The sequence below is a fragment of the Sphaeramia orbicularis genome, chromosome 15 (assembly GCF_902148855.1).
Source record: "Sphaeramia orbicularis chromosome 15, fSphaOr1.1, whole genome shotgun sequence".
Taxonomy (NCBI): Eukaryota; Metazoa; Chordata; class Actinopteri; order Kurtiformes; family Apogonidae; genus Sphaeramia; species Sphaeramia orbicularis.
Window position 1 is genome coordinate 52,189,656 of NC_043971.1, and position 24,456 is coordinate 52,214,111.

Sequence of the window (24,456 nt, forward strand, 5' to 3'; positions counted from 1 at the left end):
TACATACAACTACTACCACTATATACAACTACTACAACTATATACAACTATATACAACTACATACAACTACTACCACTATATACAACTACTACAACTATATACAACTACATACAACTACTACCACTATATACAACTACTACAACTATATACAACTACATACAACTACTACCACTATATACAACTACTACCACTATATACAACTACTACAACTATATACAACTACATACAACTACTACAACTATATACAACTACAAACAACTACTACCACTATATACAACTACTACAACTATATACAACTATATACAACTACATACAACTACTACAACTATATACAACTATATACAACTACATACAACTACTACAACTATATACAACTATATACAACTACTACAACTATATACAACTATATACAAGTACTACAACTACTACAACTATATACAACTACTACCAATATATACAACTATATACAACTACTACAACTATATACAACTACTACAACTACAGGGTGGGGAAGCAAAATGTACAATATTTTGAGGCAGGGATTGAAAGACAGTGTATGACCAATTAGTTTATTGAAAGTTATGAGAATTTATTTGCCACAAGAAAATGTCCATAATAGAAAATGTTTTTATTCTATGTGTCCTCCTTCTTTCTCAATAACTGCCTTCACATGCTTCCTGAAACTTGTGCAAGTGTTCCTCAAATATTGGGGTGACAACTTCTGCCATTCTTCTTTAATAGTATCTTCCAGACTTTCTGGTAATAGTTTTGCTCATAGTCATTCTCTTCTTTCCATTATAAACAGTCTTTATGGACACTCCAACTATTTTTGAAATCTCCTTTGGTGTGACGAGTGCATTCAGCAAATCACACACTCTTTGACGTTTGCTTTCCTGATTACTCATATGGGCAAAAGTTTCTGAAAAGGTATGGATAATAGTGTTAGGTATGATTATGACATCAGTATATGTTTGGTTTCAAAACAATTGGCGTAGTGTCTGCTGAGAAAAAACAACTAAATGTTCATTATAAATTTTGCTTCCCCACCCTGTATATACAACTATATACAACTACTACAACTATATACAACTACTACAACTACATACAACTACATACAACTACTACAACTATATACAACTACTACAACTACATACAACTACATACAACTACTACAACTATATACAACTACTACAACTATATACAACTATATACAACTACTACAACTATATACAACTACTACAACTATATACAACTATATACAACTACTACTACTACTATATACAACTATATACAACTACTACAACTGTATACAATGACTACAACTACTACAACTATATACAACTACTACAACTGTATATAACTATATAGAACTACTAGAACTATATACAACGGTATACAACTACTACAACTATATATAACTATATACAACTACTAGAACTATACACAACGGTATACAACTACTACAACTATATACAACTACTACAACATATACAACTATATACAACTATATGCAATTACTACTACTTTATACAACTATATACAACTACTACAACTATATACAATGACTACAACTACTACAACTATATACAACTATATACAACTACTACAACTATATAAACTATATACAACTACTACAACTTTATATAACTATATACAACTGCTAGAACTATATACAACAGTATACAACTACTACAGCTACATACAACTACTAAAACCATATACAACTACTACAACTATATACAATGACTACAACTACTACAACTATATACAACTACTACAACTATATAAACTATATACAACTACTACAACTATATAAACTATATACAACTACTACAACTATATACAACTACTACAACTTTATATAACTATATACAACTACTAGAACTATATACAACAGTATACAACTACTACAACTACATACAACTACTAAAACCATATACAACTACTACAACTATATACAATGACTACAACTACTACAACTATATACAACTATATACAACTACTACAACTATATAAACTGTATACAACTACTACAACTATATACAACTACTACAACTTTATATAACTATATACAACTACTAGAACTATATACAACAGTATACAACTACTACAACTACATACAACTACTAAAACCATATACAACTACTACAACTATATACAACTATATACAAGTACTACAACTATATACAACAAGAAAAGCACTCGGAGAGCGCAAGATAGATCTGCCCCCCCCCCCCCCCCCCCCCCATCACCAACAAAATTAAATCATTTCTTCCTTCTGCCAGTATCAACATTTGCTGAAAATTTCCTGAAAATCCATCCATAACTTTTTGAGTTACCTTGCTAACAGACAAACAAACATGTACAGATGCATGCAAACACACAAAGCAAAGTGATCCCAATACCTCCTGGTGGAGGTAACTATATACAACTATTACAACTACATACAACTATATACAACTATTACAACTATATACAAATATATACTATTATATATAACTATCACAACTGTATATAACAATATACAATTATTTACAACAATATAAAACCATATACAACTGTCACAACTATATACAATTATCACAGCTCAATACATCTATATACAACTATTACAACTAGAAAAAACTGTTGAGAACAACAGTCAGGTGTCACTCATCTGATTGGGTGATGTAGTTCATTTTTCCTCCAAATGCTGTGACATGTTTTTTTTCGTGCAGTCTATTCGAAGCCTGTTTTTACAGTCTCTTCTGACTGAATGAGCACCAACTGTGATGATAATTTTGGTGAAAATCCTGTTTTTATCGTGTATCATTAGTCTGGTTTCATTTGTCCTTTTAACACCACTGACCTCACACTTTTACTTTGAAATCTGCACTTTTTACACAAGTGTAAATGACGACTCATCGAGGCGCCATCTGCTGATACGTCATCTTAAATCAGTTCTGTTATTTAGACATGATGGTGCGTTCAGGGACTCTGAAGGGTTAAAGTTGAAAAATCCAGTGAGGTTTTGGATCGACACACGCTGCTGTAAAACGTCTAATAATGTCCTGTTGTAGTGACATGTCGGAGTTATTCCAGTCATCTGGTGAATTTTATCCAATCAGATGCAGTCATCTGATGAAACCCTATCCCCCGGAGGTGATGGGCCAGATCTTCTCCCTGGGGAGGGGGTATGTGACACCCCCAGTTAAATCCTTTTACCACCCACCGTCTGCTGCCTCCCACCCACAGGTTCAGTGTGACGGAGTGGGAACATGTGACCTGGCTTAAAGCCAGGCATGTTTATGAGCAGCCTGATGCAAACGTCTAATCACAGATTTAGGAGTGGGAGGTCGCCGGATCGATGACGGAGGAGCTGCTGCTATCGCTGCCAAGGTGCCCTTGAGCATGACCCTGAAGCTCGGAACACTTGTGCAGCTGCTTGTCGGCAGATTCGGTTTGTGGTTGAACTGGGTGTGAATCTGAGCGTTTACAAGAGCGAACAAATAACAGTTATTAATACAGGTTCTGCATCAGAAAGACCATGACAAACCAAAAAAAAACCAAGAAAAACCAAGAAAAACAATAAAAACAATAAAAAGCCAAGAATAACCCCGAAAAACCAAGAAAAACCAAGAAAAACAATAAAAAACAAGAATAACCCCGAAAAACCAAGAAAAACAATAAAAAACCATGAAAAACCAAGAAAAATCATAAAAAAAAAACATGAACATAACGTGCTGTCCACTTTTCATCCTCTCGGTCAAATACAGTATAAGATTCTGTTGAAAGTTACTGCCCTATAATTCAGATTAGATTGTCTTTGTGTAAATTTGGTAAAGATATCTCAATGCATTCTTCAGATAATGCGATTCTGTCGTTGAATGGACAGACAGATGGACAGACAACAAAATGACTACAATACCCCTTTGGTCGTTAGTTGTCCGAGGGGTAAAAAAAAACATGAACAAACCGTCTGTCATTGACTGTATCTGAGTGAAGTTCAGAGATTTTCATCAAGATTGAACAAAATCTACTGCACTGATTTTCATGACACTTGGTGGAAGGGTTGGCCATGGGTCTACGAAGAAGATGCAGATCAATAAAAATAGGACCCATCTCCCTGTGTCTCACCAGCATGTTCTATCAGCAATCAACACTGAGTCAAATCACCAGAGGATTTTTGTATTTTTGTTACTGTTTAATCCTTTTTGACTGGTCTGATGCTCTGAATAAAAGTCAAATACTTTCAGCCTTTATCCCAGTTCAGATCTTTGGTCCTTTGTTCATTTTCTTCTTGGTTTGTTCTTTACATCTTTTATGAAATCTACAATTTATTGTGTCAGTGATTCACCAATGGATTTACCAAAGGATTGTCGTATTATTTGTTAGTTTCATCCAGTTTGGTTAAAAATCATAAAGTTGTGGGTGGGACTTTCACTGAAGGAGAACTCAACTCATCCAATCACAGTCCATATTTGACTTCTATCAGTGATCAATAGGAACTAGACTGATATGTGGAACCATTTACATGTTCTAAACCACCAACATATGGAAGATCATATGTAAAGGCACATTTTTAATATTTAAAAAATTTGTCAAAAATTCAAAAATGTAGATTTCTCAAAACCGTGAATAAACTTTGCAGACATTATCCCAAGAAAGATATAAAAAATTTGAAATGAATCCGACTGGAAGTTTCATCGGAGAAGATTTTTGAAGAAATTGCGAAGATGCGACAACGAAGATTGCGAAAACGGTTCACAAAAGCTCATAGTTTATCGGCCGGTGAGATAAATAAATGACTACAAATATGTTTCTTTAACTTTGGAAACTCATTTTTCAACAACTGACGACAAGAATTCATCCAGATCCAAACTAGTTTCACATTCATTTCCAGATAATCTGACAACATAAACAAATATCACATGACCCAGAGGTTAGCACCACGAGAATGCTTGAATAACAGCTCAACATTTCACAATCATCGAGAATCTAACTGTACATTCATTCATTCATTTTCTGAACCCGCTTTATCCTCACTAGGGTCACAGGGGCGGAGCCTATCCCAGCTACTTATGGGCGAAGGCGGGGTACACCTTGGATATGTCTCCAGTTCATCACAGGGCGACATATTTGGGCAATTTTGATTAAGCAATTAACCTATCAGTGCATGCCTTTGGATGGTGGGAGGAGCTGGAGTACCTGGAGAGAACCCACGCAAACAGGGAGAACATGCAAACTGAAAGGTCCCACCCCCCAGGTGTTGGAATCGACCCCAGAACCTTCTGTGTGTGAGGCACGACTGCTATCCACTGCACCACCATGTCGCCCTCTAACTGTACAATTACCTGTAATTAAGTAGCTGAGCTGATTTAACCACTGATCGTCAATTGATGTTTGGTTCTTATGCTGGGGGGGGGGGGGGGGGGGGGGGCGCAGATTCTCTAATGCTCCCAGGTCTTGGGAATACAAAAATGTGAAAAAACTTCAAATCAAGCCCAAACTCCCCCACCCCCACCCCCCCCACCCCGAAAATTACTTTTTCAACCCTGAAAACCTGGGGTTTTTGTCAACTTTCAAACCTTCTTCACTTCTGATAAAGTACAGTGTAACAGTCTGCTCATGTTGGGCCCTTAAATGTTTTTTGTGAGACATGTCATGTCTTCAGAGTGCTTTGCACTACAAAAGGTGTGGAGTCAAGGTCAGATTATAGGTCAAAGGTCACCCAAATGGTCCAAATGCATATTTGATGGAATTCAGCTGTTCATGTGGGTTCTTCCAAATGTTGGGCTCAGGTTCTCTCCTCAGAACACATCTACTGACCACAAACAACTGACATTCAATAAAACACATTAAACACAACTATTTACATAATGTCTTCTCCATACAGACATGTCAAAAAGAACAAACGGTAGTTTCACATGACTGTGACATTTACATGTATGTGTCCTGTTGGTGCAGTGGACAGACCTGGAGCCACAGACAGAAGGTCCTGGGTTCCATTCCAACACCAGTCGATGGGTGGGACCTTTCTGTGTGGAGTTTACATGTTCTCCTCGTGTCTGCGTGGGTTCTCTCCAGGTAGTCTGGCTCCTCCCACCATCCAAACACATGCACTGATAGGTTAATGGGTTCATCTAAATCACCCATAGGTGTGAATGTGACAGTGACTGTTTGTGTCTGTTTGTCTGTATATATGCCTACGATGAACTGGTCACATGTCCAGGGTGAGCCCCGCCTTCGCCCATAAGTAGCTGGGATAGGCTCCGCCCCCATGACCCTAGTGAGGATAAAGCAGGTTCAGAAAATGAATGAATGAATGAATGAAGTGTTAGTGATTCCCTCCTAAATGTGTGCTAGTGTTTCCCTCCACACTAATGGCGGCAAATTCAAATGTACTGTCCATGTTTGAATATTTAGTCTGTATGTGTCTTTAAAGGGCCAAAGGCCTGGGGGGGTCCCACCAGGAAACCAGAGGGAACAGAACTGAGGACAGATCCGATAAATTGTCGGAATGGTATGAATTTTTGAAAAAACTAGGCATTTTGATGACCTTTAACCTCCAACATGACCTTGACATTAGACTGTTCATAATACAAAGTACTCTTATGATACAATCTGGCACTGACAGGATCATTAAATGTCCCATCATGAACAGATTTATACACTGAACTGGACAAAAGAGTGGAGGAGCTGTGAAAGTTACAATTTGCTGAGTTAAAAAAGTAATTTTCTGGGGGGGGGGGGGGGTGTTGGATGAAAATTTCAAAAAAATTACACAGGGGTGCTTAGAACATCTTGTTGCATCAGAAAATCAGGGCTAATGTGGTGTTTGATATGTAACCGCCCCACCCCACTTAAACCAGTAGCACTGGCTGAAAAAGGCTGAATTTAAACCCTCAGATAAACTCATAAACCTGCACTAATGGAACTTTACAGGAGCTTCATGTTCAAACTGTTGAGTCATTTCTATTGGAGCTCTGACCCTAAAATATGCAGGAGGTGATAAATAATCCCCACAAAGCACAGACTGAAAACATCCCGTTCAAATACTTTATGGGTGCGTTTGTCGGACTTCCCCTCAGGTTGACGTTCATCAACACTGACATGATTTTTCCAGCGTGTCGAGCTTTAACACACTCAACAATCACAGCTACAATTTGTCCTCGCGGGTGAAAAAAAGCGAAGGGAACAAGCCGGAACAGATACGAGCGACGGCAGAAGACGGAGCTGCACAACAGTGAAGGATCAGGGATGAGCCGGTCCACGAGTCCAGGTCTGATCCAGATTCAAAACATCCTTTAGAATGGACTGGAATTGCCCCCCATGTCCGTTTAAGTCTGTTTTTTTACTCGATTTGACACAGATTGTCAGACCTGACATCAAGGATCAAACAATAATAACCTGAATGTTTCTTCCCTCTTCCACCTGGAGCCAGTGGACACGCATCAAATACATCAAACACACCCAATAAATCCTAACGCCCGCCCAAAGTCCACCTCTGGAATCCATAAACTGCACATCATCTCCAAACAGATCTACTGTCATCGTCCATCCCATCATCAGACTCAGATGGATCATGAAACAGAACATTTAACTCCAACCTGATTAAAAAAACAACACAATATGAACCCAAACAGACGCCTGTCATAGTCTTCACCAAACCTCTGGAACCTTCTGAGATATTAAGCATATTAGGCACATGTAGCACTTCATGTTATAAAAGGTATTATTATTATTATTATTATTATTATTATTATTATTATTATTATTATTATTAACCTTTATTCAAACAGGAAAAAAATGACTTGTTGGGATTAACTTTCTAGGATCCAGGTGAGCATATTATGCACACTCAGTACTTCATGTTGTAAAAGGTCATGTTATTATTATTATTATTATTATTATTATTATTATTATTATTATTATTATTATCCTTTATTCAAACAGGAAAAAAATTACTTGTTGGGATCAACCTTTCTGGGATCCAGGTGAGCATATTATGCACACTTTGCACAGCAGCTCCTAATATTTTTAGGTCTGAATTCAAAACTTGTTAATTTTTGCATGATTGTTTAAATTCTGATCCATCCCATAATAAACAGTGTTAAATTCCTACACTAACACCCTTCTACCAAGTCAGTACAAAATACACACTGACATATTTCAGCATTTAACACTTGTCCTAGAACCAAAAATAATAATAATATGAACCAATATTTGTGTTAATCACTGACAAATGACAGGACGGGAAAAAAAAAATAATAATAATGAAAGTGTATGTAGAATATTGAGGAAAAAAAGGGTTTTTGTGTTTTTTTTTGTGAAAAATAAAAATATGGTTTATTTATATTACAAACATGGAATTTAAGGGATTAAAAATATGACAGTTATCGAGTATTTTTGTTTATAGCTCAAGTTGATAAATTAAAAAAAAAATATTTTAAGTTATAAACAAACTGTATGAAAAGCATTGTGACATTACTACGATGCTGCACAGATTTTGGTGATTAGAAGGACGTCTATGGGCGGGATAACAGAGGGTTAAGAGAGAAAATGCAGGTATTTTACATAATCACATGTGGGTAAAACCAACAAAATGTTGTTTTCTGTTTCTGACTGTGTTTATATTTGAGCCTAAAAGACAAATAATGAAGCAGATTCTATTGATGTTCCAGTGATTATGTTTTCATGATACTAATGGTATCGGCAGCTACCACCTGACTGACCTGGAGTACGCTGCTGACACCATCCTGCTCAGCACATCCTACAGTCAGCTGACAGATGCTCTGGGCAGATACAGTGAAGAGGCACAGAAGCTCGGCCTCCAAGTGAACTGGACAAAAACCAAGTTCATGCATGTCGGTGATGGGCCGGATCCACCTCCCTTGCAGCTTGGTAATGACATTGTAGAACCTGTCAAGAGCTTTGTGTATCTGGGGTCCATGGTGACAGACAACAGGGACCTAAAACCAGAGATTACCCGCAGAAGAGCCCTGGCAGCATCAGCTCTGCAGTCTCTCTGGAAACCATTGTGGCGGCACCAGACCATCTCACGCAGGACGAAGCTCCGGATTTACAACTCTGCCGTCCTCTCCGTCCTGCTCTATGGCTCAGAAACATGGCCTTTAAACCAGATTCTGGCTGCCAGAATAGATGGCTTTGATAGCAGGGCTCTCGGAACCATCGAAAACATCAGGTGGCCCCAGCGGGTTTCCAACGAGGTGCTTGGAGCCCGCACATGCCAGCCCAAAGCATCCAGCCTGGCCGCGCAACGTCGCCCCCGCTGGTTCGGTCACGTCCTCCGCCTCCCTCCTGACCATCCGACAAGAGCCATCCTTCAGTTTGACCCAAAGGCCGCAGACTGGAAACGACCACGAGGCGAGCCCCGCACCCGATGGCTCGACGTCATTGCGGGCGACCTCCAACAACATGGAGAGCAGAGCAGCTGGCACAAGACCGCCAGCAATGGAAAACACTGGTTCATCTGGTCGGCTCAACGCACCGGGACAGGACACCCGCCCCATCACAGGAGTCCTAGTAGTAGTAGGAGTAATGGTATTACATGACCTTATGATGACTATTTTATATTATATTTGTCATCATAGTTATTCCGATGACAAGTGACTGCTGACCTCAGAGTGGGTTCACATCTTAAGTCCAAAATGATGTTAAAAAAGACATAAAACCTTATCTGTCTTTTTTTTAATGAAGCTTAAACAGAAGTCCAGACTCAGAGCTGTTTCTGCCCAGTGTTGGACAGAGTGTGGGGAGGCTACAGCAGATCATGGACACATTTTTGGGTTGTGTCCACTCATTCAGCCCTTCTGCTTGGAGATAACTAAAATAATATTAAAAACACTGGGCTTTAACATCAGCTGCTCTTTTACACTTCCGTATGTTGGTTACTTCCCAGAAGAACTGGGTTCAGACGACGTATACCTCCGAGGCCGGCGGTAGGCATGGGCAGGGGTGGGCTGAGCCCACCCAAATGTCTGACATGCCCACCCAATGGAAAGTTAAGGGAAAACATTTATCCAATAGAAAAACATAACAGACTCCACTACTACTGACTCTTATTTGCGATTGGATGGGCAGCCTACAGCCCACCCTATTCTGTCAGTGATTGGTTGTCATTATTGTTTTGCGTTTCCTGAGCGCTTCATTCGCTCCTACGGCAGCTCACAGTCTGTTTCTGTGGGGAGTTCAACGTCCCTGCTTGGTCTGTGCTGCACCTGTCAGGGTTTCTGTTTAATACTGCGATTCTCTCTCTGGGAGTTTCACTGTATCTGTGGCTTGTTGACGTGCTCTTGGGCTGAGCATCGTCTCTGGGCTCCTGCAGAGCAGCCGGCCTGGTTCACCGGCCGCTCGCATCACATTATGTATGCACACACTGACTAAAGCAACGCCAATAAAACACACACACTGGGTAGCACAACGTCAGTAAAACACACACAGGGTCTCTCAGTCGTCGCCCAAGGAAGGGACAAAAACTGAGTGAGGGGCAAATGATCTGTGTCACTAAATGATATGAATGATTCTAATAATTTGTCCTGTTGGTTTATATGTATACAGTTCTACTGACATTTGAGTCTAAATTTCAGGGTTTTAGATGAAAAAGAAAGATTTGTTGTTCTCTTTGTCATTTGTCACTTTTCAGATTGAATGTGAATAAGACTTTTTTGGTTTGTGAAACATGAAAAAATATAATTTAGTTTTTTATTTTTACTTCTGGCCCAGTTTCAGTTGTTTGTGCAGTTGTTCTATTTTGCCACTTTTCAGTCTGAGTTTGAACTACAGTAGACTGCCTTCTTTTTGTATAAATTCTGGCCACAGTGAGAATAATTTATTTTATGAGTATTTAGTATTCATTCTTTTATTTTTCAAGCTCATCTGATGAAAAGAAATATGCTCTAAGGACTTTTAAAATCATTTTTATTTTATATGAAAGAGTAAATGAACACAAATGAGCTGCCAAACGACTCAATTCTTCTTTGGGGATCAATAAAGGGATTCTTATATTTACATAAACCCCCAAACCGCTTCTTTTCAGTGCTGTCAGGACAGCAATTCAAATTGTCAGTCTTCAGGACACTATTCAGCTTTGCTATTGTCTTGTACACACCAACCAGGTTGCCCACCTGTTATTTCAACCAGCCCACCCTAATATGATGGGCTAGAACCGGCCCTGCACACCTCCTAAAGATTTTGTTGACATCAGCTAAAAAAGCCATAACAAAATGTTGGCTACAGAAGGAACCACCCAAAATGGGGCTTTACATTTCATTTTTAGAAAATATTAGACTGATGGAACATATGACTTTCACCCTGCGGCTCCAGGAGGAACTGGAGAAAATGGACAAGCTTTACAAACGGTGACAGTACTAATTAAAAACAGCTGACATTGTATATATGTTTATGTTATAACTGTCATTCCCCTACCTCACTTTCTTGTTCTTGCTTTTGTAAAATTAAAATGCTTATAAATAAAAAGTGTCAAAAACAAAGTCATAAGCCCATTGCAGTTCCTGAACCTCCACGATCGGAGGGAAAACCCTGAACAGGCCTGACGTCACCGCTGGAAAAAACTGAAATGTGCTAAAAATGACAATAATTTGAGACGTTTTAATTTGTGTTCTCAGCGTGAGCCTCTAAACGCCACCTTAGAACCAGAGCAAATGATATCCTTTGACAAACAGTGCAGGGAGTTTCCTGTGGAGCAGATAATAGATCCTGAGGGGACTTTCAGACGCATTCAACCCACAGATGAAACACAAACAAACGCAGGCTCAGATGGAAGATAAGGCACCAGCAGCACTGATAGAGCTGAGGATGGAAACAGGAGCACAGAAAACACAAGTGCATGTGGTAAAGAAGGGGTAGATGTTGAAGAAACACCTGCGATAAAGTTCAGATAAGGAGAAGAGGCAGAAGTAGACGAGTTCTGCCCCTCGGACGGATGATACAGGATCAACGTCTGAGGATTTTTAACGACTAATTCAATCAAAGTCCGTTTGAGTTCTCCGCCAAAGCAGACCACCACCAAAATTTAATAATTTATTCCTTGTGCCAGTATCAACACCCGAAGGGTTGAAGGTTCAATTCTCTGGACTGGCAGAGAGTTGTTGGCTGATGTGCCCTTGAGCAAGGCACTTAACCCCCCCCCATTTGCTCCCCGGGTGTCTGACATGGCAAACCCATGCAGTGTGTGTGATGCATGATCAAGTGATGGGTTAAAGACACAAGAGTGGTGCATGTTTACATGTGACAGAACTACTGCTGACAAAAGAAAGAATCGATTCGATTCGATTCTAACTGATAATCCTGTTTAAATGCATTCAAACTAACATCTGATTTAAAAATAGAAGGAAGAGAAAGTGCAGATATCTGACTTAAAACACAGGGAATAAAAGCAAACATTCAAATACTCCACCTCCTCAAATACTGGACCTCCTCAAACCCTCCACCTCCTCAAATACTGGACCTCCTCAAACCCTCCACCTCCTCAAATACTGGACCTTCTCAAACCCTCCACCTCCTCAAATACTGGACCTCCTCAAACCCTCCACCTCCTCAAATACTGGACCTCCTCAAACCCTCCACCTCCTCAAATACTGGACCTCCTCAAACCCTCCACCTCCTCAAATACTGGACCTTCTCAAACCCTCCACCTCCTCAAATACTGGACCTCCTCAAACCCTCCACCTCCTCAAATACTGGACCTTCTCAAACCCTCCACCTCCTCAAATACTGGACCTCCTCAAACCCTCCACCTCCTCACCATCACAGCTCCACTTCTGCAGGATTACTTTTCCCCACAACAGAATCTCCCATAACCCACTCCTGCTGCATGTGAACAGATGAAACAGACCGTGAACATGCAGACAATTAGCTCCAAAGACAACGGAAAACAAGTCCTTTTAACATCTCCTGGTGGAGATGAAAGGCTCGGACCGCAGGGCCTCGATCGGCGCTCGGTCCAGACCTCAGCGGCTCAGACGGGTCGCATAGTTGGAGGAATTAAACGGCCACACGACAACCTGGATTACACGCTCACAACAGCCTCCGCTCACATTACATGAGGTGTTTTGGCCAGAGTTCAGTTCAGTGAAGGGAGCGTTTTCACTTCCCTCAGGGACGGTTCCATTCCCTTCTACCCACTAATGCACCAGACGTGTGATAACGCAGGCGGACACAACATCCACCTGCAGCAGAGACGCAGGAATACGCCGGCGATAATGCAAACAGGATGTAGAGCAGCCGCTTTGAAAGGCCACGACACAATGGGTTTGACAGAGCACACACACCTGGAGCTGAAGTGGAACGGCATCAACGGGGTTTAAAGGAGATACCGTCCAGAAGCAGGAGCATGCATGACAGGATTTAACCCTTTAAAGGAGCCAGATTTAGCGTTTTTAAATGGAATTCTGCATTTTCCAATATTCCCCTGTGGTTATTATCAACAACACATGTTAAATGGATAGATATCAGCACTGAAATTAAACTACTAAACTACTAAAATCTGCATGTAACACGGCAAAAAGGACACAAAAATCACACATTACTTTTTTTTTTTATATCTTATCTTATTCTCTCACAGATACATTTTGGGAATTGAACTAATTATTCTAGGCAGAGAGTTTGACAAAAATGACCACTGTTGGAAAATCATTCGCGATTTATATGCATTTAACTGGGCAGGTTCTGTATGTAACGCGAGTGGACACAATGGGTTCCACACCAAACCTGGAATGAGACTGAGATTGATGAAAAACTACTAGGATCAACACATTGAACACAGTGTCTTTATTTAGAGTCTATAGAAGAGCATTTACACACGTTTACACATCTAATGCACTGACACCTAGGTTTTACTGTCCCAATTTGGATCTAATTTTTGAACCCAATATTTGATAAAAAATAGTTATTTATGGGATGGATCAGAGCAAGAGTAGATTTTTTTTGCATTTCTCTGAGGTCATCATTAGGTCCATCCTGGGGGAAATATGTCTACATTCACCTTTTATTATGGGGTCTAAAAAGATGGAGAAGTGACACATACTAAAATAAACCCAGTTCCATAGAAGCACCCATATGCAGTCGCAGAAAAAAAATTATTAGACCATTAAAAGTCATCGATAACAATGGTTATGCAATCCAGTCCTAACTCCTGTGTGTGTCATGTGACTAAAACAGACAGAAAAGAAAACATGGAATGTCTAAAAGCACTGTTTTTATCAGTACAATGACAAATACTGATGGAAGAACTGAAGTGATTTTGGTTATTATCAAGAAAACATGTTAAATGGATAGGTATCAGCTCTGAAATTAAACTACTATGAGCTGTTTTTGTTATTCTCATTATTTGTCCAAACAAATGGACCTTTAGTTGGACCAGGCATTAAAATGAACGAGAAACTGAAGAATAAACAAAGGGTGGGCGAAGAATTTTTTCCAAAACTGTATTTATTATCAGGGTTCCTACAGGTTTCTACAAGTTAAATTTAACCTCCTGAGACCCAGGAAATGTCAGCAAAGTACCAGCTTTTTTTATTTTTTATTAAATAAGTGCCTGTATTGGAAACATCATGATCCAACAGTTTTTTCAGATGCAGTTTTTAAAATTTTTATGGAATGTCCTTTGTGGTGGACAGTTTTCTTTTTTTTTTTGTGTAAAGTTGTGAAACTCTTGTCCACAAATGTGGACAGAAAACCTATAGCTGGGTCTGAGGAGGTTAAGACTTTTTAAGACCTTTTTTAGACTAATTAGAACAGAATTTAACGTCCATTTCACAGCCAATTTCGTGGCCAAACTGGCAAAAATTTATGACACCTAGAATTTAGAAAAATGTATTTATTTACTCCAACGCCTTGATTCCCACTGTTCAGAGTCATCTCTCACCGGGGGCTGAAAATTTATCAATAACCGATCCCTAATTTCAAAATAAATGCAGTTCAGACATTTAACAGACACATTTAAACACAACAAGTTTATGGCAACAAAACTTAAAGCAGTGATATTTAGCTTTTTTCAATGGAATTCTGCATTTTCCAACATTTCCCTGTGGTTATTATGAAGAAAACATGTTAAATGGATAGATATCAGCTCTGAAATTAAACTACTATGAGCTGTTTTTGTTGTTTTCATTATATTTGTCCAAATAAATGGACCTTTAGTTGGACCAGGAATTAAAATGAACAAGAAACTGAAGAAAACAAAGGGTGGTCTAAGAGTTTTTTCTATGACTGTATTTATTATTAGGGTTCCTACAGGTCTCTACAAGTTAAATTTAAGACCTTTTTAAGACACTTAAAACAGAATTTAATGCCCATTTCACAGCCTATTTCGTGGCCAAACTGGCAAAAATTTGTGACTCCTAGAATTTAGAAAAATGTATTTATTTACTGTTCAGAGTCATTTCTCACCGGGGGCTGAAAATTTATCAATAATTGGTTCCAAATTTCAAAATAAATGCTCTTCGGACTTTTAACAGACACATTTAAACACAAGTTTATGGCAACAGAACTTAAAGGAGTGATATTTAGCTTTTTTAAATGGAATTCTGCATTTTCTTGATTTTTGTTTTCTTTTTGGTTCTTTGGTGTCATATGGATCCTGTTGATAGTCTGGGTTCATTTTATGTCTAGTCGTAGACAGAGCCCCTCATTTCACTGACAAAGACCTCCATCGTCTGATTCAAATACACACACTGCATCTGTGTATGAACTGGAGAGATCTGACTATAGATTTACACATATGTACAAATATACACACATTTAGAGAAGATTTACAGATACAATACAACTATCAATCAACTAGAGCAACCACAAAAATACACTTAAAAACGGTGGAAAAAAGGTAAAAACAATGGCTAAACTCTGCAAAACACACTAGTAGAACACTCCACAACAGCACTACAACTATTATATACAATTATTTACAAGAGTTCACCACTAAAATGCTGTTAAAAGTAATAAAAATCTTCCATCTCTATCTCACTGACTGCATTCTGCTGCTCTAAGCCCCACCCCCTTCCACCCCCCCACCCCCCTCAGCCAACGCAGACCTCTACCCTAAAGTGTTCTAGACCAATAGAAAGAACCCAGCCTCATCTTTCAGATTCTAAATACAAACATCATGATACCTGTTAATGTTTGCTTTAGTCAAATGTCAATATTCAAACAGAAAGTTTTGTCTTTTTCATCCCTGACTCTTTATTATTACACAGAAACTAACAACAACTAACACATGACAACCATAAACAGGTCGTTTATGCAGTTTTGAGCTTGAAACAGGACATAGTAGGACATGTTGTATCCTTACATGTGTTTAGTTTGGGCTCTTTATCATCATTATTATTATTATTATTATTATTATTATTATTATTATTATTATTATTATTATTATTATTATTATTATTATTATTATTATTATTATTTCAGTGTAATGTGTGATCATGTAAAAATGGTTCAGTTTTAGGTCTTTGTTAAAGTGTTCAGACTCCAAACATGTCCCTGTATCGTCCTTTACATGAACACAGTCCTGCAGATAAAACACCAGGAATGGTTGTCGGATGCTGTATTTCATGATCTGCTCGACTTCAAATCTAAAAGTGTGGAAAAGCGACACAAACAGGACCCAAACAGAGCTGATGTGGCCTGTTTCTCAGCAGTAAAACCAGCATCTTTCTAAACCAAGTGCCATAAAACCCAGACTGAGTGTGCTATTATGTGCCACCCTGTCATATTACAGCTGTTTTTAGAATTTATGTCACTTATGATGATATGATTTCAGATGATCCAGTGAATCCATGTGCAACCACAACATCCACATTTAGAAGATGCACAAACAGGATGGACGCCAGAGCCGAGGATTAGGCACCGACGTCCAGGAAGTGACCGAAAACATCCACAGACTGAAGATGGTGACTGAGTTTGGAGACAATAAATCAGTGTTTGTCAACCCTGGGGTCAGGACCCCACATGGGGTCGCCTGAAATTCAAATGGGGTCACCTGAAATTTCTACTAATTGATAAAAGTAAAAACTTGCTAATAAAAATCTGTTTAACAGAATTTTCAGAATTTTCATTGTTTATTTTACAGATTTTTCCTGTATTTTTAAGATACAGGAAAATATCAATGAAATGACAAAAAGAGACTGTGATTTTACATGTCAAATGTAAAATAACATGAAAAAAATGTGACTGAATAAGCATAAAATTTCCATTTTTTAAAAGAATTTTTTTCTTTTTTCACAGAAAAATACAGTTAAAATACATTTGCAAATGTATCATAATTTCACAAATATTTCTTTTCTATTTATGAGATTAAACTGTTAATTTAAAGTTTAATACTGTAAATAAATAAATAAACGAGATAAAATTACTGACAATTAACCGTAACAGAAGTATTTGTTCTGTAAGTTTAACCAGACTTGTTTATTAATTGACAAATATCTAGTGTAATTACAGGAGGTTTCACAACAAAAATGGTGAATAAATGTATTTTTGTAAATGTATACCATGTATAAGCACTGATAAACTGTCCAAATACAGTTTTTATCAGTGGATTGGACAACTTAGTCTCATTGAAAATTATTTGTATATATATTTATAGGTAATTTGATCGTTTTAATACATGAAAATTGTCTTTATTAAACATTAAAAAGTCAAAAAAAAAAGAGCAAAATCTCAGATAAAGTTAGGGCAAAAAACTGTATTTTAATTATGGAAAATTACCGTATTTTTATGAGATGGTTATTTTCCGTTATTTAACAGTAATATTTTGGCATCCCTCCTGCCAAAATATTACAATTTTTTCATGTTTTTTTTTTTTTTTTTTTTTACAGTGTAGCAGACAAACTGTGGTTGTGAAACTGCAGCGCTGTGGTTCTGTTTATCTGTCAAATGTTCACTGTGGTCAGTTTCAGATGCTGCAGCTCTTTCATAATTCATAGTTTCAGTTCTTGTTTGTTCAGTATTAATTGTCCTCCTTGTAAATCACAGCTGGACTGACTGGACAGATCCTGACCAAGGAAAATCCAATTCTCCCTTTGTGCAGTAATCTACACCTGGATTTACTGCCTCTGTCCACAATAATAGACATTATATAGACTAAATGTCCTCTAAAATTAACCTGGATTTGAAACATAGGACAGAAAACTATTACAGGATCAAAAAACAAATTAATTTTAGCCAAAAAAAAGTCTCTGTTTTAAATGTCTGGGGTCGACAGAAATTTGTGATGTTAAAATGGAGTCAAAGACAAAAAAGGTTGGAGACCACTGGATTAAATGATCCCATTTCCGTGACCATAAACATGTAATAACTGTAATAATCAGATCATATGTATGCACTAGTGCGTTGACCTGTGGGGAAACACGGACCCCAGGAAGAGTAGGAACCACTATGGAGGAAGATAAAGGGGAGCTGCATAAACTGTAAACAATAAACAGGTTCTAGATCATGGGGTCTCAAACATGCGTCCCTGGGGCCAAATGCCAAAGGTTCTAATCTGACCCGTGGGATGAATTTTCAAAGTGCAAAAATTCTGCAGTCTTGAACTGAATTAAGCAAAAAAAAAAAATTAGCTTAAGGAAAAAATCTTAAATTAAGTTTAAAAAAAAAATCTTCAATTAAGCAAAAAATCTTGAAATAACTTCAAATTTTTGTCTTTGTTTTAGTGCAAAAAATAATGTTAAATTATGAAAACATTAACATTTACAAACTATCCTGTAACAGTCAAATGTGAATAATCTGAACAAATATGAACAACCTGAAATGTCTAAAGAAAATTCAGCCCAATTTGAACTCTTTTCTTCCTGTTCCTCAGTGTTTAGTGTCTTTGTAGATCTGATCCAGAATGCACATGGACTAATGAGAAGTTCAGGCAGAATATTGTTAAAACTGCACTGATTTTTCTTAAGAAATTTCAGTTTTTTTCAGGTTATTACCATTTTTTTGTTTGGAAAGTTCATAAAAGTAAGTATTTTCATAATTTAATGGGGGTTTTTTGCACTAAAACAAATACAAAAAATAAAAATTCAGCACAGTTTTAACAATTTTCTACCTGTTCCTCAGTATTTAGTCTCTTTGTAGATCTGATCCATAATGCACATGTAGAAATGATCAGTTGAGGCAGAATATTGTTAAAATTGCACTGATTTTTCTAAAGAAATTTCAGTTTTTTTCAGGTTATTCACATTTTTTTGTTTGGATAGTTTATAAAAGTAAGTATTTTCATAATTTAATGGGTTTTTTTGCACCAAAACAAAGAGAAAAATTTGGACTTGTCATTATTTATCGGTTATTATGTTATTATTTGACTGGTCTGGCCCACTGCAGATCAAATCAGACTGAATGTGGAACCTGAAAGAACATGAATTTGAGCGCCCTGTTCTAGACCCTGGACTTCATCATTGTCAGTACTGAGGGTGGATGTGTAAAGGGAGGGGGGGGGGTCAAATCCACATCCTGACCCTGAGGGGCTGTATCCGGTCCCCCAGCACACATATTAGTTGTGTATTCACACATGCTGTACCACATCTGTCCAGCAGTCACCGCCAAAGCCGACCACGGGTTCTAGATGTGGACGTTTTAAAGCTGACTTTGGGAAAACGATGTTCGTCTATATTTAATAAATACTGACACAAACATTGTTTGGTAAATCATTCTTCAAAGTTTAAATAGGGGTGGCCGTGGCTCAGGAGATAGAGCGGGTTGTCCAATAACCAAAGGGTTGGCAGTTTGAATCCCGCTGTGTCCTAGTCATGTGCTGCTGTGTCCTTGGGCAAGACACTTCGACCCCCAGTGTCACTCACACCGGTGTTTGAATGTTCGATGGTGGTGGGTAGGGCTGTGTATTGGCAATAATCTGGTGATACGACACAGATCACAATACAATATATCATGATACTGTTAAAAAAGCCATTTTTTGTTTGTTTCTTTTTATTTTAAATGATTATTTCCTTGAAGAATTGAATTACACCTGAAAACACATTTTTATTTGATCAGAACAGGATCTAATGCTATATCACAAAATTCTCCTGTGTTAAAACTGAAATTCTGTTTCACAGACATGACAGTTTCAGATCCTGTTCAAATGTTCAGATTCTATTAGGTCAGAACTAACATCAGAACAGGATTTTTGTGCGATCCCAACAAAGGAACTACCATCTGCCTCTCAGACAGTAAATGTGCTTTTGGAGCGCTTCAAATAACCATTATTTAATAAAACAGTGTTAAATAATAATAAACGAAATATAAACAAAAAACAAAAATAAAAAACAAAAATGAACCTCCACAATATCTGCATTTGAATAAATACCTAAAAATATCAATACAGTACTTTTAAATATCGATACAATATCCTGAAATGAAATATCGCAATATATTGCAGAACTGATATTTTCTTACACCCCCTAGTGGTGGGAGGGGCCGTTTGGTGTGATTTGGCAGCCATGGTTCCACCCAAAATTGAATGGGTTGGTCCCAGGTCCTAGGCCCATCTGTGGGGAAGATTTGGGAAAGATGGTTGGATTAGTTTTCCTGTAAAGCTGCTAACAAACAAACAAACACACAAAGCAAAGTGGTCACAATAGCTCCTGGCGGAGGTAAAAAGCTAAATATCACTCCTTTAATGATGGTTGAAAATAAAGCATAACTCATGGACAAACACCTCACACTTCAGGCTGTGCTTTTCTTGTTGTTCTGACCTGACTTCAGTCCAACTACGTGGGTTATTACCTCATTATTACTGGTGTAATTACACAGTTTTACCTGTTTATTATCACCCTAAACGCTCCAAGCTGAACCAGTTTCCTCTGTTTCACCAACACAAACACTGAAACACTGTCTGATCTGGATGTTTTTAACCGAGGCCCGGTCTGGATTAATGCACCGTGGGTAAACACCGGGGCCCGTCCGGGTACCCAGATCAGCTGGGGTTTAGTTTTACAGTGTCCCTGAGTGATTGCATGCCTGAAGTGAGGCGTATTTCCACACAGCCACCGGTGCCAGGGAGCGTTAAACCCCAGCATTCACAAGTGTCAGAAGTGAACTGTAAGCAGGGTGGATGTGCCAAGTGTTGTAGCAACAAGCCAAAGGAGAACCAATGGAAGGATCAGACGCCCAGGGTATCCGACATGTCTCTACAGGGTCATCTGTGCAGCCTTTTGGGATGCTTCTGGGGCACCTTTTTTTTTGTTTATCAAGAGCAGCTCAGCCTGAATTACTTTAATTCTTGGCACAGGCTTCAGTACAAGCTGGAGCCTGCAGATCTGCTGCTGGACATATTGTATAGAGACCACCTGTGTTTAATAAGCTGCTCTGCAAACAGATATGTATGGAAGAGAGAAGAATGTCCAACAGAATGAACATATAAGCATGTAAGAGACAGAAGAATGTCCAACAGAATGAACATATATGTTTGGAGGAGACAGAAGAATGTCCAACAGAATGAAGCAGACCAGTGGTTTCCAACCTTTTTTTACTCCTGACCCCACTTTAACATCACACATTTCTGGCGACCCCAGACATTCAAAACGGAGAAAAAATTTTTGGCTAAAATTAATTTGTTTTTGATCCTGTAATAGTTTGCTAAACTATGTTGCAAATAAACATTAATTTTGGAGGATATTTAGTCTATATAATGTATACTATTGTGGACAGAGGCAGTAAATCCAGGTGTAGATTACTGCACAAAGGGAGAATTGGATTTTCCTTGGTCAGGATCTGTCCAGTCAGTCCAGCTGGGATTTACAGGGAGGACAACTAATACTGAACAAACAAGAACTGAAACTATGAATTATGAAAGAGCTGCAGCATCTGAAACTGACCACAATGAACATTTGACAGATAAACAGAACCACAGCGCTGCAGTTTCAGCTTCAGTTTGTCATGTCTTTTACATATTGTGATTGTCTGTCAACTCACCATATATTTTTTTATTAGTAATCTTTTTTTTTTTTTTTTTATCACTTACTAGAAGAGTAACCATCTCTCCCAGAAACTGCTGGTGTCTTTTTACTGATGTGCCATACAAAGCATCCTGCCGTCCTGCATCTGTGTGTGGTATTGGAGCTGTACGGCAGCGAACAGGAAGGAGCTCCAAAGGGTCCTCACCATGGCCCAGAAGACCACCGGCTGCCCCCCTTCCCTGGAGGATCTATACAGTTCCCACTGTCTTAGGAGGACACCGAATATCATCAGAGATGTAACCCACCCTGGCTTTCCACTTTTTGAATTTTGACCCTCTGGCAGACGTTTCCAGACACTAAAGTCCAGCACAAACCGTCTAAAAAACAGTTTTTATTCCAGGGCCGTAACTGCACTGAATACTGCTGCACATTAACTAATTGTGTGGAATGCTGAATGTTGTCCAGAGTATATGAGAATGTTTTATGTGTCTTTTATACTTCTAGTAACACTCTTTTTTTATACTGCTTTTTTAGATATTTATGCCGTCAGGGTTTTTCTTTTATATTTTAGTTTCTATACTCTTTTATATACATTATTTATACTTTTTTATGGCACCAAGGATGATTGCACTTTTTTAATTTCGTTGTACCTGTGCAATGACAATAAAGACATTATTATTATTATTCAGCTAAAATTTCCTTAGGGGGTCAAATGAGTGGCCATTTTTGTCAAAAAAAAAAGTTGTCAGAAATGCATAGAAGTGTGTGTAAATAATGCTAATCCATTTGTGCACAGACTACTGATATTCTTTGACAGTGAAGCTCTATTTTCATAAATATTGGATTTGGAATAGCACGTGTATGTGAAAACTTTTGCTGGTGGACGGACGTGACATTACCCATGATGCTCTGGTCAGTACCAGTACTTTATTAGGAATAAACTTATAGACTTCCTATTGCTAATTGTGCTCTTCTTCATAAATGTTGGTATTGTGGATCTAAAACAATCCCAGCTGACACAAAAACACTAAATGTGTCAGTGGACGGATGTGACATGGTTGTTGTGGATCCCATCATACTGATGCTCTGCAGCCATGTCAGCGTTTACACTAATGATCCCTGTGCACAAACTAGGAGCACTATTATTTATTGGATAGTTTAGCATCAGACTAAAGAGGAAAGAACAATATAGAATTGTTCTTTCTGTATAAAAATGCTTCTTATTGTAAAAGTGTTGATGTAAACAGTGCTGTGTGCCATTCTTCATGTATGTATTGGTGGAACAGAAGCAGGATGGATCAGCACCATACTCCAGATTGAACCTGTACAAATAAAACATGTGATATGGAGGAGAGAATCTGGGAAGAAAAACTGGGGAATCCAAAAGAAGAGAAGATTTGTTTTTCAGGTCAGTTCAGTTCAAATAGAACTTGTCCATTTGTGACATGAAAATATAGCATTAATTGTGCTGAAATGGTTCATTTTGGAGCTGAAAACATAGTTCATATGAGCATCAACATGTTGAACAGAACTGAAATCCTGTCCATTTGAACAACTGTCATTTACCAACACAAAGTTCCTTTGGATTCACTGAGACTGATTTAATATGAACACAGACACAAAGAAGAGCTCTAAGCACACTTTAGCTGTATTACTATTATAAACTTCAGGTGACCCCATTTGAATTCCAGGCGACCCCATGTGGGGTCCCGACCCCACGGTTGAAAACCACTGAAGCAGACTGTAGGGAAGAACCCTCTGCGGCTGCGCACGGATCATTTCTATTCATTAACAGCAGAAACAGGATGAATGAGGACAAATAAACCTACAGTCCAGAAGCCTCAACAGGATGTCAGGCAGAAACAGCAGAAAAGCAAACAGCTCAACAGGATGGACATGCGCACACAGCCGCACACAGCCGCACAGTCCAATGCGCAATAAAGCCAACAGACGCACAGTTCCGCGTCATTCGCAGTGAATCCGCTCACTGATCCAAACGCACCTCTGTCCACACAGGAGCCACTCACCTCCGACAGGCGGAATGTGTTCACCCTTCAGGCGGTGCAAAGGTTTAGTCCGTGCGTGCGCACTCGGTCCAAATCCAGTGTCCGTGACTAAAGCCGCGGGTCCGGACCGGGTCTGATCCACCTGGACTCCTGATCCTGCTCGATCCCAGAGCTCATTAAAAGTGAGGGACGGGACGGGACGGGGCCAGAGCCTCCCCCTTCGGCCGTCCCACTTCAGGCTGGGGCTCCTCACCCGGGCGGAGGCGGGGGGTGGGGGGGCGCTCCTCCGACATGGGACCAGTCTGGATCTGGACCTTATGATGATCACAACAGTCCATGGATTTCACTGTTATTTCTTTATTTACACTTGAAGTCTTTCCTGCATGAATTAGATCAACTTCAGTCCAGACTTTTTTCCTGAGTTTTTTTTCCTCTTTAGTGAAAAAAGTATCCAATTGATTTTTTATGAACCTAGAGTTCCAAAAACGGCAAATCCACTGCAATGTTCCAACATGTTGTAAATATGTTTACAGTCTGTATACTTACT

At 38.7% G+C, this 24,456-nt stretch overlaps 1 protein-coding gene across 7 annotated transcripts in view; it reads right to left on the reverse strand.

Annotated features, from left to right (window-relative positions):
* Positions 1–24,095, reverse strand: part of vit (vitrin) — an 83,689-nt gene extending 59,594 nt beyond the window's left edge. For all 7 annotated transcript variants that reach the window (XM_030155926.1, XM_030155931.1, XM_030155933.1 and 4 more), the window contains exon 1: positions 23,931–24,095. The gene's annotated coding sequence lies outside the window, so the exon portion shown is untranslated. The remainder of the gene's footprint in view (positions 1–23,930) is intronic.
* Between the last annotated feature and the right edge of the window lie 361 nt (positions 24,096–24,456).